Below are 16,081 nucleotides of genomic sequence, written 5' to 3'. Positions count from 1 at the left end.
CGCTAGGCGCACACACACGACCGCATACGCACAACCACACGAGATCAATAAGGCCACGAACCAGTGTGAGGAGAAGAAACCTTCTTGTGGGGCCAAGCCGTCAACCGTGGAGGAAAATGAAGAAGAAAAGAAGAGAAGGAAGAAAGTGAGCCGCCAGTGCCGCGCCGGCCCAAGACCACCCGTGAAGAGAAGGAGAAGGAGAAGAAGAAGAAGAAGAAGAAGAAGAAGAAGAAGAAGAAGGGCTGCCTTCACTGCCAGCCCAGTCCAACGAGCCGAGCCGTCCTGCTGAGCCGATCTCCCGAGCCGGCCAGTGTTGGGCCAAGACAAGCCGGGAAGCTTTTCCTTTGAGCCCGTTTACCCCCCCCCCCCATTCCCTTTTTCTTTTTCTTTAAACCCGGCACTAACACATGGGACCCACTGGTCAGTGACTCAGTGCCGCTGACATGTGGACCCCACCTGGACGTGGACCAGTTGACCCGTTGACTTGGTCAATGTTGACCGAGTCAATGATGATGTCATCAAAGCCCATGATGATGTCATCTTTTGGCAGACCCTATGCTGACGTCAGCATGACACGTGGCACGCCCAAGGGCTGCCACATGGCTGACTGTGTGATTTTCTTTTTCCAAAAACCTTTATTTAATTCTAGAAATTGTTTTAAGCTTCAAAAATTCATAATGAATTAACCGGAGCTTCGAAAATTATGAAACCAGTTTCATAATTCTTCTAAAATCATGATCTACGCATTAGAGTAGGTTTTGCTGTGAGTTGGATCTTATTTGAGTAGTTTTGTGCATTCTTGCACTTTTCCCCTGTAGTAATTTGTAATTTACGAATAGGTCCTGTTGCTAAAGAGAAGACCGACGACAAGGACTACCAGGAGACCCAGGAGTTCTACAAGGAGCACTCTGGTTCATGCCCATCTATGGCTTGAGTTCCTATTAGGCACTGCTTGCTAGAATTGCTATTGCTTTACTTGTGTGTGTGAGATAAGCCTACATGGCCTATTGTGTACCGTATCCCTTGCATCCCTATTATACCTTTATTGATTCTTGGATGCTTTGGCTACTATGAGAGAGAATGGGTATGGGAATTCCATGATATGATAGTCTTGGCATGCATGAGACCCACTTTGTGAGGAGCCAGAGATAGGGCTTTTTAGCGGGGGCGAGCGATTTGCCGGGGATGTGAGTGGGCACATCCCAAGGAGCACCTATGGTGGGTGTGGGATGAGGAGGGGTGTACCTTTGTGGTTGCCCAAGGAGAGGCAATACCTATTATGGGTGCCTTTAGCGGACCTTTGTGGAGGACTGCGTGAGAGAGGATGCTTGCCCCAGCTCTTATGGACATATGCGGTAACTATGATTTGTGGGACTATGTTATCGTACGCACCACTTACCCCCGAATGGGCAGGGGTTCCAGCCATTTCTAGTTGTGCGGTACTATGACTGTAGCTATGTTTAAGGAGAGGGTAGGCCACGCACGCCCAATTCGGGGTGTGTCGGGCCCGGTCAGGTGTTCTGACCCTTGTCTCCAGGAGAGGGTAGACCGTGCACGCCCAATTCAGGGTGCGTCAGGCCCGGTTGAGTTCTTCGACCCTAGTCTCCGAGATTCTCGAAGCTAGTGGCCAAGTTAGAGATCCACAGCCTCGGGACATTCGTTGCGGCGAATGTATCCCACCCCGAGAATGCAAGATGGTACTGTCATAGCTAGAGAGTCATGGTTGTGGTTTGTGTCTCAAGACGGCGACGACCGTCTTTGCAGCCGGAGGGGGTACAAGTGTACAACCCCTGCAGGGTGAAATCTATACGTATAGCCGCGTACTCGGTCATGTACATTTCTACTCTTCTGTTACCTCATCTAGAGTAGTTAACCCCGATTTCTACCTCCCTCTAGTCCACTTCCCGTTGTGGAGTCAGCTGAGGTGCAGGGAGAGGGAGTTCCTACACCGACCTGGGATGGGTGAGAGATGTATATGGAGATATATGTTTATGCTTGCATAGGAAACCCCAGCCTATCTATTGGCTACTATTATACCTTGCATCCACTTAAAGCTTGCATACGGATGGTGACGTGAACCTATTCTGTCCTTGGGGATAGCTTGGCAAGATGCAGAATCCGATCAGGAGTTCGACGCCAACATCGATGGATGGTACGACTGAAGCTTAGAAGCCCGTTCTACGCTCAAGTTCTGCCTGTGGAGATGGAGTTCAAGATGAAGGAAGGCCTGAAGACTAGCTACCACTATCGTTTTCTGTTTGTTCTAGTTTAGCCCAATGGGCTTGTAATAAAGAATTGTACTGCAAATCCTCTGGATTTTGTGTTAATTAAACCCATGTGTGAATCTCTTTAAGTGAGTATGAACTGATTTATTGCTTGGAATGAGTTCTGTATGTGATAGCTACTGATCCAGGGAATATCATGACAATACAGGGATTCGGGTTCTCCGTTCGTAAACCCGGGTCATTTCAACTGGTATGGGCTGGTTTGACTTGGGTTAGATCCGTTTTGGACCGGCAGATCAAGATCCAGCGGCTTGGATCAGCTCGGGCGAAGCGAGCGGCGGCGGCTTGTCGGCGTATAGCGTATACGCAATTCTGGCATGGTTCGGTTCGGTTTTTTGGGGTGGAAAGCGAGAGCGCGATGCGATGAATGCATCTATGGCCTCGGTTTGAGCTAGAGAGAGCATAGCAGAGAACCCCATGGAAAGGGGCAGCCGGGATACTCCGGCGAGCAATCACGAGCGAAGAGGAGCGAGGAAGAGAGGGAAAAGGTGTCAGCAAGCTTCCTCACCTCAACACGAAGCTCCTAAGATGGCCGAACTCGACGGAACAATGGTGTATCGAGGGCTCGGCGATGAACTCCGAGCTCCTGAGCTCTAATGGTGGCGGCGCTATTTATAGGGGTGAGGGGGACGCCTTGTCGAGCGGGCCAAGGAAGGCTGCGGCGGCGTGGGTGACTCCTGGACTCCGCTCAAGTCTGGTTCGAGCACGGGGAGGAGGAAGGCCCCGACAGGTGGGGCCGCTTGTCAGCGGCAAAGAGAAGGGAGAGGGGGAGTGGAGCAGGCTTGGCTGGTAGAGAGGAAACTGGGCCAGTAGTGGGCTGCGGGAAAAGAAAAAGAAAGGAGAAAGGGTAAAAAGAAAATATTTTGCATTTTCTTAAAAAGAGACAAACACATGCAATTAAAATTCAAATTTAAGAATTCACATTCAAACTAAAGAACAAGCAATAAAAGATGCAATAGCAGCATGAAATACACAAACCTATTTTTCTTATATTTCTTTTATTGCTAAGTATTTATTTAATTCACGATAAATGCTCTAAGTTCAAAATAAATTAATAAAACTTTGTCGAACCTATAACAAATCTAATTAAATTTATTTAGGTTCCTAGATTGAAAATTATGGTCTCTCTGACAACTTGCACTTGTCATTCGGCCTCTTTAATGATCTCAGGCCGAATAGCTAGCTTTCTCCTGTCTCACTCCAATACAAAGGAGTTCTGCACTTCTTACCATACAGTGCCTCGAACAGTGCCATCTTCAAACTGGCTTGATAGCTTCTATTGTGAGAGAACTCTACGTACGGCGGCAAACTCTTATCCCAACTTTCTCTGTGCTTCAGAGCACAAGCTCTAAGCATATCTTCTAACACCTGATTAGTCCTTTCTGTCTGACCGTCTGTCTGCGGATGATACGCTGTGCTAAAGTTCAACTTTGTATCCATTGACCCATGCAACTTCTGCCAAAATCGAGATGTGAACTGAGTACCTCTATCAGACACAATCTTTTTAGGCACCCCATGTAGACATACAATTCTGGATATATACAATTCTGCTAATTTGGCTCCTATATAAGTAGTCTTCACAGGTGTCAACCGATCCACAATGACCGATATGGAATCATAACCATCCTTTTTACGCGGTAACCCTACAAAAAAAAATCCATGCCAATGGTTGTATGCCACTTCAATTCTGGCACTTTCAATGGTTGTAACAAACCGGCTGGCCTCTGATGATCTGCTTTGACTCTCTTACATACATCGCATATGGCCACATGAGCTACAACATCACGCTTCATGCCATACCATCAATACCTTTCTTTTAAGTCCTGGTACATCTTGGTACTGCCTAGATGAATCGAGTAAGCTGAATCATGGGCTTCCTTTAGGATCTTCTCTTGCAAATGATCCATAGCTGACATACATATCATTTTTTGGAACCAAACTGTCCAAGTTCATCCTCGACGAAATCCGATGCCTTGCCTGCTTCTATCAACTCCTTGATCTCCTTGATCTTGTCATTATCAAGCTGACCTTTTCGTATCTCCTGATCGAGAGTCGGCTCTACTTATATGGTAATCCCTTCGATATGAGCAATGAAGCCAAGATTGAGCCTTTCAAATTTCTGACACAATTCCTATGGCATTTGACTTGTTATAATCATAATTGCACGACTCTTGTGACTCAAAGCATCAGCAACCACGTTGGCTTTCCCCAGATGGTAATGTGTCTCTAGGTCATAATCCTTTATGAGCACTAACCATCTTCTCTATCTTAGATTGAGGTTATTCTGAGTAAAGATATACTTCAAACTCTTATGATCATTATATATCTGACATCTGTGTCTCAACAAGTAGTGTCTCCATATCTTCAAAGCATGTACCACGGTGGCTAATTCCCGATTGTGTGTAGGGTAATTCTACTCATGCTTCCTTAACTGACAGGACGCATAAACAATCACATGTCCCTCTTGCATCAACACACAACCAAGTCCTTGTCGGGACGCATCACAATGTATATCAAAACTCTTGTGTATGTCCGACATAGCCAATATCGGTGCGGTAGTCAACCATTTCCTCAACTCCTCAAAACTCGCCTGACATTCCTTTGACCATACAAATTCTTTTCCTTTCTCTAGTAGTGAAGTAAGGGGTTTCACTATCTTAGAAAAGCCTTCAATAAACCTTCTGTAGTAGCCTGCGAGTCCTAAGAAACTCTGGATTTCTGACACTATCTGAGGTGGTTCCCACTCAACATATCTATGACCTTCCTTGGATCAACTGCAATTCCTCCATCGGTGATGACATGCCCAAGAAATGACACCTCATCCAACCAGAATTCACACTTGCTAAACTTGGCATACAACTGATCCTCCTTGAGCTTCTCCAGAACCAGCCTCAGATGTTCCTCATGTTCATCCTCATTCTTGGAGTACACCAAAATATCATCAATGAATACTACTACGAACTGGTCGAGATACTCCATAAACACCTTGTTCATCAGATATATCAAGTAAGCTGGAGCATTTGTCAATCCGAATGACATCACCATATACTCATAAAGCCCATATCTGGTAGTGAAGGCAGTCTTGGGAATATCTGATGATCATATCCTCAACTGATGACACCCTGACCTTAAGTTAATCTTGGAGAATACCTTGGCTACTCTCAATTGATCAAATAAATCTTCAATACGGGGCAAAGGATAATTGTTATTGATAGTGACTTCATTCAACGGCCTGTAGTCTACACACATCCTTTGTGTACCATCCTTCTTCTCAACAAAAATCACTAGAGCTCCTAAGGGTGAAGAGTTAGGATGGATGAATTTCTTATCTAATAATTCTTTTAACTGTACCTTAAGTTCTTCTAGCTCACCAATAGAAATTCTATATGGCCTCTTAGCAATAGGTGCAGTACCGGATAAAAGATCTATGATGAATTCAATGTCGCATTCAGGTGGAAAGCATATGAATAATAACACACTACTCTGATATCTTCAATGGAATTCCCTTGTAGCTGATTCATTGTACAGTCTGCTGCGGCTGGAAGTGTTGCCATGAACTCAAACCATTCTCCTGCTGTACTAGTAAGTAGCATTGACCCCCTGGCGCATTGAATGACAGCATCATACATGGTCAACCATCCTATTCCACGGATGATGTCTATACCATTAGACTCCAAAACTATAGGATTTGCATCAAACTCTCTGCCCATAATCTGTATTTCAACCCCAAGGCACTAGTACATAGCCCTCATGTTTCCCCTAGGTGAATTTACTAGCATAGTTCTAGGCATAGAATGCACAGGAATACCATACTTTGCTACGAACTGAGCAGAAATAAAAGAATGTGATGCTCCGGAATCAAATAAAACTATGCAGGGGCAGAGTTGACTAAAAACATACGGAATATGACTTCCTGGGCCTCCTAAGCCGTCTCTGCGGCCACATGGTTCACCCTCCCATGAATGTAGTTCTGCTGTCCCTTGTTGCTCTATGGGGTCTAGTTGTTGCTCCTGGGTTGCTGTTGCGGAGTCTACGTTTGCCCGCTGGTGTTGGACTGGACTGGAGTATTATGAAGATTCTTGGGGCAACGGCTCACATAGTGACTAAGTTCACCACACTTGAAACAAATAGTGCCCCCTGTAGGGGCAGGATTGTTGTTCCTCAAGGGGTACTAGCGGGAGTGTTCTGGCGGTTCTGCTAAGGGTTGGGGCATTGAGGTGATTGCTGATTCTGTTGGTTTTGCTGACGCTGTTGAGCGGGGCACTGGTACTGATTTTGCCCGAAGTTGACGTTCTGTCCTCCAGAGCAGAACTGGTTTCCTTGCGGGGGTCCAAAGTGGGGGAGTGAGTTGCTAGACAGGCCATGCGACTCAAACTTCCTCTTTTGCTCGCCCATCTCCTTGTGAGCATTCTCCACCGTGATGGCATTGTCCACCAACTTTTGGAAGCTATCAAATGTATGCACCAACAGATGATACTTGATGGGTGCATTCAATCCCAGCCAGAACTGATCTTGCTTTTGCTCATCTTCGGCCACATTTGTGGGGGCGTAGCGGGGCAACTAGATGAATTTATCCCGGTACGCGATCACAGACATCCCCCTTGCTTTAGAGCAAAGAACTCTTGCCTCTTGAGTTTCATCAAACCCTTGGGTATATGGTGCTCCCCCTGAACTGGGTTCTGAACTCTTGCCATGTGATGGTGTTGGGGTCAGCATGAGCCACAGTGTAAGCATCCCACCAATCTGCGGCGGTTCCCTCCAGTCTTCCTGAAGCATACAAGACTTTCTCCCTGTCAGTACACTGAGCTATGTTCAGCATCTTCTCAACGGTCTTGATCCAGTCATCAGCTTGAAGAGGATCTGGTGAATGGGAGAAGGTAGGAGTCTTGTGACTCGTAAAGTCCCGGTGGCGATATCTTTGTTGCGGCTGTGGTGGTGGAGCTTGGTTCAATTGAGCCTGCATGTTTACCATGGTGTTGGCCATGTTGGTCAACAACTGAGTCTGTGCAGCGAAGAACTGCTCCATCCCTGCTGGTGGTGGTGGTGGCTACCCCTAGTTGTGGTAGTTTCTTGGAACGCTCATGTTGTTGGGCTGGGTGTTGCTGCCTCTTCCTTGACGTCGCAGTGGTGGCTAATCGATTCCTCATCCAGACCTGGTTTTCACCGCCTGATTGGTTAGAAAAGTGAGACTCAGGAATTAAATCATGGTAAAGTATAGGAATCAAGGAGGAGATAGAGACAATAAATAAAATAGAAAACCCCAAGCTTTACTAACTATCTAACTTTATTAAAAACTTGATAGAATTATGGTCATCACCCCATAATCACATCACAATTACAAAGATGCAAATCACCAAGTTTCACAAGACCAAGCATTAAAACACATTGTTTTAAACTAACACACTTTAATGAACATTCCCGAACTAATGATTACAAATAGACTCTGACAAGACTCTTTCTAAGACTCTTAAGCCAAATATCTAGTAGAAACGGTTCTAGTATCCAGGGTCGCCAAAGCGGAGCTTCTTGCACGGGGGTGACAAGGCGGGGAGAGGAGGCTCATCCTCCTGAACAGGTGGTGGCGCCTCTCCTACAAGTTGGGCCTCGAGCTAATGACTCCTCTGATGCGCCTCCCTTAGCCGGTCCTGAGTCTAGTCCAACTGGGTGGTGATGTGCTCCAAATCCGTGTTGAGCGCGGCGACAACTCGGACAAGGATGTTGATGATGTTCTCCCCTTGACCTCCAAGTGTCACCTCTGTGTCCTCAGTCCCACGGGCACGGCAAGGAAGGTGGCGGTACTCTGTGGCTTGCAGGTCCTGATGATTAGTGTGACAGAGGACCAAAGAAGCCTCCTGATTGCACTATTGATGGCATCATAGAAGGTGCATAAGGGCATAGAGGAGTCATGCGCATAGATGGTCCTCCTGCCGTGGAACCCATCTTCAACCCTGATGTGGACACGGGTGATGTAGTAATTGCCGAGCGCGGGGTCGGTGTAGTTCTTCGTGTGGTAGAGGGGAGCCACAGTGTTGTCCAACTAGTCAAGCAAGTCCCGCATCAGCATGGGGAAGTAGATGGTCTCAGTCACCGAGGTGCACTCACAGCACGGCTCCCTTCTTGCTACGGCACCATCATCCTAGTTGTTATCATCCTCCTCATCTTCATCGCCCTCATCCACGGGGTTACCCGGGTCTCCTCCAGCAGCGGCAGGTGTTGGAGCCACTAGAACGGAAGCTGCTGGTGGTAGAGCTAGGGCGGCTAGTGTTTGCGACGGTTGCAGAGTTGTCATGTTTCCTTCTGCATCGACAGTCATGATGCGGCCATCCTCATCCTCAGCGAAGTAGTAGTCCATCTCCGGTTCTTCCTCAACCTCCTCCACTAGCTGAGCTGAGGCGGGTGCAAGAGCTGAACCTGGGGTTGGCTCAACAGGTACAGGAGCTGGGACTGGCGCTGGCTCAATAGGTGCAGGAGCTAAAACTAGAGCTGGCTCAGCAGGTGCACGGCGAAGAAAGCGACCTCTAGTGCGCTTGCAAGCGGTCTGGTAAGTCCTAGCCATTTGTAGCAAATGACAAGATAGAGATAGACTTTGTTTAGAAATACATACTTGAATGAAGAAAAACAAGTATGCAACCAAGGATGGAATAAAATATGTCGATATAAATAAGGATTAAGCAATTTTCAAAATAAGCCACAAAGAGCATGGTTTCTAAGCAAGATAGACCATAATTTTTGACCATTTCTAACCAGGCTTATGTCCTACAGTCACACTGCTCTAATACCACTTTTGTCACATTGGGTTTCTTTGTTAAACCGAGTGTGACAACATACATAGGACCCGCATCTCCGGTGTTTATTACTTGAGATGGAGAATGACAAAGTTAGGAGACGTGATATAACAAGTTCTCCAATACCTGTGATTATAGGAGACGCGGGTTAAAAAGAAGCGTCACCGATATGAACTGTTATAGGCGAGGCAGGTTAGTGTTCCACTTCTGTGGCACATTTTAGTGGAGACGTTGTATAAACAGCATAGGAGACGTGGTTATCCGCGTCTCTAATATAAAGTATGAGAGACACTTGTTAACTCATTTTGGAGATGCAGTTCAACAGCATCTCGTATTTGGTCATTTATAGGAGACGCGGATGAACTGTGTGTCCTATGACTTCACATCGGAGATGCAAATAAACTACATCTCCTATGCGAGATAACCCGCGTCTCCTATAACACTTTCTTACATAGTGATTACTCCACCCCTACAAGACAGCTCATCCTCGAGCTGTTGTGGTGGCCATGGTTGTAGACATGAATGTCTCCATGTAGACGCAAGGCAGAGAATGATCGGGGATGAGCTAGCCTGACAGTTCACAAAAGGACCGAGATGGGCAGCAGCCATGGCAGAATTGATCCCATGCATGGATCATATCAGCAAACTAGACTAATGTTGGTCTGCGATTTGAATGAGCTCCTCCATGTGCAAGGTGTGCTTGAGGGTCTAGCATCGAAGTTCCTCAATGGTGACCATGATGGCCTCCTGCTCCATCACGCTGTCCTCCACCTGGAAGTCTATTGGTGGTAATGATGGTACCAATGCAGTAGGTAGTGAAGCTGCTTGGAATTGCGGTTGCACTGATGCGGCTGCCGATGGTGTTGCTGGCGACGTCGTCGACAATGGTGGCACAGCAAATAGGGATGACAGAACACTCTTTTGTGGTGGTATGTAGAGTTGGAAAGCACTGCTCATCAGAACGACTACTGGGGCGTCGTTCGCATTGGCCTGGCCGGCGGCATCCATGTCACCCTCCAAGGTCTTTACGGAGACGATGGGGAGGCTTAAGGCAACTGAGGCAGCGGCGGATGTTGTTGTTGTCCCTACTTTCTTCTCTTGAAGGAATTTCTCTAGGCGCAATGCGCGCCTCAAGGGACTCCAGCCTGCTTGCTCATGGTGTCGAGTAGAGCAAGGGTGTGGTCGATCTTGGCCGATATGGTGGAGAGGGTTGCATGATGATGCTAGGGCCGGTCATGGTCGATGACGATGCCCCTGCATTGTCACCATTCACACGAATTTAGTGCTTAATAAGCGTGTGCGCGGTCCGTGGGATGTCCTCTGGCCTCGCCTATACAGCACTTTGACTAGATAGGAAATGTTCCTTTTGAAATAACCCATGGATGACCATTTAGTACGGAGCTAAGGCACTAACCAGTACTAATTGTCACCCTTTAGTACCGGGTAGTATCATTGACTAGTTGTAAATGGCCATGCTATTTTAGTACCAGGCCAAACACTAGTCGGTACTAAAATATGACATTTAGTACCGGTTAGTATTTTGGTCCAGTACTAAAATGGCTCCGGGGCTTTCAAACTTAAACCCAGTACTAAAATGGCTCACGAGCCCATCTAGTGCCAGTTTAAAATGTGACCCGTACTAATATCCACCGACAAATACCCAGTTTTCTAGTAGCATATATAACTTGCAACCGAGGAATGAAGATGCATATCTGCTTAAAGATCTCTTTTTCTGATACGTGGTGGTTGAAAGCATCGATATATAAGGCATCATTGAAGCAGCACAAGTCAATTATTTGTCTACTTCCGTGACATCAGACAATCGACTTTTGTCCTATATTTGACAATTCAACCGCTTGCTACGATGACATTTCAAATTGAATTTGCTTCGATCTGACAAGAAAGTCACTAGAGTTAGTGAAAATAGAAAAAAAGTTTAATTTACTCCGCAAAACTATAACTAAAGTCTGGATAATCTTCTAAACTATAACTTGGTTCAGTTTACCCCCTAAACTATGCTATTTAGTTTACTTTACCCCATAATACAATTTGTCTTTTTTGTTTCTACATACACAAGTTGAATTTTAATTTCAAATTTTGCGGGTATTAGTGGACATCACAATGCATATTTAGCAAAAGTTTTTATAATTTCCCATTAGTTTTCATATAATTTTGAACTCCAATAATTACTTTATTATTAAATATTCCAACCTATTAAAATATTAATAAAATAATTGTTTGTTTTTTCTAACATGCGATATGGTGTGTACTATTATGCTGTAAAATTTCAACTTAAAACTCCATCTATATATGGAAAAATGAAAAAGATGAATTATATTAGGGGGTAATTTGAACCAAATGGTATAGTTTAGGGGGTAAAATGTACCAAACGATAGTTTAGGGGGTTATTCAGACTTTGGCTATAGTTGAGTGGAGTAATTTAGACTTTTTCTGTGAAAATATATAGACAACAGAATTGCAAATCAATGCTTGCATCTATTGATCTAATTTTGTCTCTCCTCTTGTATATATAACAATATATACTTACCTTTGGTCCTCTTCACGTGCATGGCTCCCTGTTGATTATACGTTTATGTTATGGTACAATTTACTTTCGCATGAGACTACCTTGACTTATGATCACCATTAAATTTAGGCAAGACTTCAATAGATTGAGGAGGAACAAACCTGTGAAGTTTATCATGAGCTCAATGCAATGCACCCACCTGCCTTTCACCCTCATAGAATCCTCAACCAATCGTGCGGGAGAGATTGGGACGGACGTGGTAATTATTTTAGAGGTTTGTCAATAGTGATGAAGAAGAGAGTTAATATTGCAGCAACGATTTTTGCTCAGCACATATATACATCCACTTAAAAACAACAACAGTTCACAACATCAAGGAAGACAGAGCTCATAAGGTTTTCAGTACAACTTGCTGTCAACCTAGAGTCTCACGCAACCTCAGGGGCGTAGCTGGGGGGGGGGGGGGGGGGTGGGGGGGCAGGGCCTGGCACCCTCATGGTTCTCAATTTTTCATTATAAATTTGAAATTTGATTAAATTTTTATATAAATTAATATGGTTGGCCCCCCTAATAATGAAAAAAACAAATTCCTGGCTCCGCCCCTGCGCAACCTGCTGCTTAAGAAATTTTAACTTATCCAATTCAAGCCAGTGAGTTTTCAAATCCTCACGGTTCAAACAGGTCTCCTACGTTTACTATTTTTATGGGGCCTCGCCTACTAGTAAACAGAATGAGACTATTAGAGAAAGGATTTTTAGGGGTGGCTAAAAACATATTTTAGGAGCGGTTGCGATATCTGTCCCTAGTTCACATAGCTAAAAATTGATTTGTAGAGGCGGGTCATGGCCTAGGAGAGGGTGAGGACATAACCCGCTCCTACAAATCATTTTCTAGAAAATAAAAAATTATAAAATCTAAAAAACAGTAAAAGAAAATTAAAAGATCCCAAGTAACCAGCCACCACCCCAAGCCCCTCTACTATTGAGGCACTATTTTTGTAATGAAATATGCACACTTGCGTAAACCGGAATTCAAACCACTTACCTCAAGCCTCACGCGTACACTTCTCTCCACCACAATTCATAGTCACATGTGACTCTATGGGATATGCTATGTTCTTTTGTATTAACTGTGAAATCGATTTGAAGGGGAAGTTGAGACCATGAACCACCCTTAAAAATTATTTCTAGGGGCGGATGACGCGCCATCGTCCACCTATAGAAAGGTGAAATTTCTACACTATGGTTATGGTGAACTATAGATACAGAAAAAAATATGACAGATATAAGTCAGTGTGTATGAAGATTAAGATTTTGGAAACTTGATAATATGACTTGAGTTGTATGAGATACTGTATAGTCACAGTCATATGTATGGCACAACTAGAAAATGATCTTGTGATACTAAATGTTCTTATATGACTAATGTATAAGCTATAAAATTTTAGATCTTACCACTAAAACTTGGATATGGAACTTATCGCAGCCAAAACTTGGATACCAAACTACTTGATTTTGATTGCTCGTGTCTCGCGCGTTGGATCGGAATGGTCTAGCACACAATGGCTCGAGAAATTTAGACTGGTTCGGGCCGGAAATGCCTTACGTCCAGTATGAGGGGTGGTTCTCTCTCTATGTTGTTGATGCTCGGTAACGACTCATTTTAGGCATCATCTTAAGCCTAAAATCATGAGAATAAAGTCTCATACCTGCTGATGTTATCCAAAAAAAGCCAATTCCATGTTTCCTCTTAGAAATATTGCTATATCGGAATTCGGGTAGAAATGCAGGTAAAACAGGCTCCAAGCATCAAGATACAAACCCGACCATCAGAGCAAGCCATCAGCTCCTGCATGAGCGTATGAAAGACGAGCGTCAACACTAGTGGTAGGAGTTATGACTAATAAATTCCACAAAGTGTTGGTGTACATTCATATGCAGGTTGCTTATGCTTGGAAATGAGAGGAGAATGTAGCCCAAAAGCAAGGTGACATGTTGTTGATCCGAGACAACAACTTCTTGACAAATCAGGCGCGTTCACGAGGATCTACGGGCCCACCAGAGCTACCAAACTGACTTAAGACAGGTCCTTACCCATATACATGACATGGGGGCCCACCTAGCAGCCATCTGACCGAAGACCGGGCCAAACGGGCCCAGCCCACGGTCGGCCGATCCCTTAGGTCGGCCGACCAAGTGCTGGTGGCCCACGGGCCCCATCGACTTACAGAGGACACGTGGCGAGGCATGGTTGGTGCTCCATGGCGGTTTGGGTCGATTCCCGGGCAAGATGAGGGTGGCTCCCACCTATAAATACAAGGGAGAGGCTCCAAATGAAGATACACACACAACACATTTCACTCTTCTCTTGAGTCCTCACTTGAGGTGTAGAGTTGTCTTAGGGAGTTAGGAGTAGAGGTACTCAGGAGGGGGTGCCAGCAACAGCGCTCTTCTCCAATTTGTACCTCTACACGAGAGTGAGGAGGAGTCGGGGGATGTGCCGGGCTTGTCAGCGCTCTTCTCCGCTTGTACCTCGACGAATGCTTATTCAGTTGTAAGTGTTCGAGACTTTCTTTATTTATTTAGAATTAGAGTTTAGATTGCAAGTTATTATCTCTGCCTTATATTAGTTGATGTGTATGCTTAGCGAGTAGCATTTGACTCTAGAGTTGGGCTTCGGATAGAAAAGGATAACCCTGATCGCCTCTAGAGTTAGTAGGGAAAGGCGTAGACGTGGTGTCTAGGCTGGACTATACAACTCAGTTGTCCGATAGTCGCTGGACTATACAACTCAGTTGTCCGATAGTCCCACAGTTTGTAGAGGTAGCTGGCAGGTGGTGACAGCCCTGTTTGAGCCCTAGTAATCCTCCACGTTCGGATATTGGATAGGGCACTATTACTGGAGCTATCAGCTTGTATAAGCCGGTCGAAACCAGTAGCTCGAAGTATAACGGCGACGTGATCTCTTCTTCTAAACATAGATTCTAGATCTTAGAAAGTCCTCTCTTCCTATTCTCCTACACTAGTGTGTGTGTCCTTGGACAGCCTGAACCCATAGATAGTGTACTCACGTTTCTCAGTGGATACGATACCCTGGAATACACTTGGGTGAAAACTACAGTGGTATCCGTGCGCTTGCAGATTTTATTCGTGACGTTACAAAATACCAACATGTGTCAGGAGCTCAAAGTTGCCGGGGAGCTTACAAGCCTTCAAGTAGTTGAGGAATGGTTCTATATCTTGCCTACATAAGTGGGATCCCCCTTTTATACCTCAAGGTAGGACCACCTGTTTACACAGTTCTACTGCTAGCACGTGTGTTGCTTGTTTGCCGTGGTTGACTCTTCATCCTTGTCAGTCGGTGGGCCCGGCTTCATCGGTCGGAAGTGGTGGCAACCCCCTTGGTCGGTGTTCTTGGGCAATGGGTCTTCATGCTCCCGTCACATCTTCGGTCGGTCGGGACGGTCTCTCTGCTCAATCGGGGCTCGGCGGTCGTCCTGTCGTCTGTATGTCCGTACGTCCTCCGCACGTCTTTCCCTAAGTAGACTCTGACTGACTTGTGGCACGCCTGCTGACGGGCTCAGCTTGTCAGGCGGCCTCGTCCGGTCGCAGTTTTCTGTCGTCAAGCAGCAATGTGCGATGGCGTGCGAGGCGGAAGAGTTAATGCCCTCTCTCCCATTTTCTGTCGCAGGTACAAGTAGGTGGCACAGTTCGCACTGTGACCCCATCAGGAGGACCTGTTCGGGTGCTCGGACATGCTCTGCGGGAGTGGGCTGCGCATACGGCGGCATGGGGAGTAGGCGTGGTCGCCACGTCCTCGGCCCGGGTCGTCTCCTTGGCGAGAAAGACCCGGGTGGCCCGGTACGGATCGCCTTCGCACATGCCCACGGTCGGGAGGTCGCCGCTTGTCCCCTCTTCCTCTTGATCGGTCGAGTGCCGGATGCTCCGTAAGACTGCTGCAGTCTGCCTGGGCCGTTTTGGGCCAGTTGTTGGGCTTTGGCGGGTGGAAGAACACCTTTGTTGGGGGACCCCAGGTCCCTACCTCCATCAGAACTACTCTACATTCTACATCCGAGGTTGTAACTTGTAGATTAAAACTAGAGAACTTATAATAGATTTTTGGACTATTAAATGACCTTAAATGAAAAAGTTGTCAACTACAAAATATTAGATCTAATCAAGCCCTACAATTTTGGTATAAAGTTTGTCTTCATCCAAGATCATATGAAAAGTATGACATTGTTGAGTGAGAACATTTACAGGGGCGGGTCATGGCATGAGGGCGTTCTTACAAATCATTTTTGTAGTAGCATAAGTTACCGTTAGTGGGATATAGCCGGCATTTAGCAGGTTATAGCTGGTTTTAGTGGACTAAATGCTATAGCACCTGCCTTTTACTTAGCAGTTATAGCGGGCTATTTAGAACCTAGTTGCCTCACAAAGTGAAAAATAAATTCAGACATGTTAGCCATGGAGCCAAACTTG

The sequence above is a fragment of the Panicum virgatum genome, chromosome 3K (genome assembly GCF_016808335.1).
Source record: "Panicum virgatum strain AP13 chromosome 3K, P.virgatum_v5, whole genome shotgun sequence".
In the NCBI taxonomy this organism is placed as follows: domain Eukaryota; kingdom Viridiplantae; phylum Streptophyta; class Magnoliopsida; order Poales; family Poaceae; genus Panicum; species Panicum virgatum.
Note: the sequence above shows the minus strand (reverse complement) of the source record.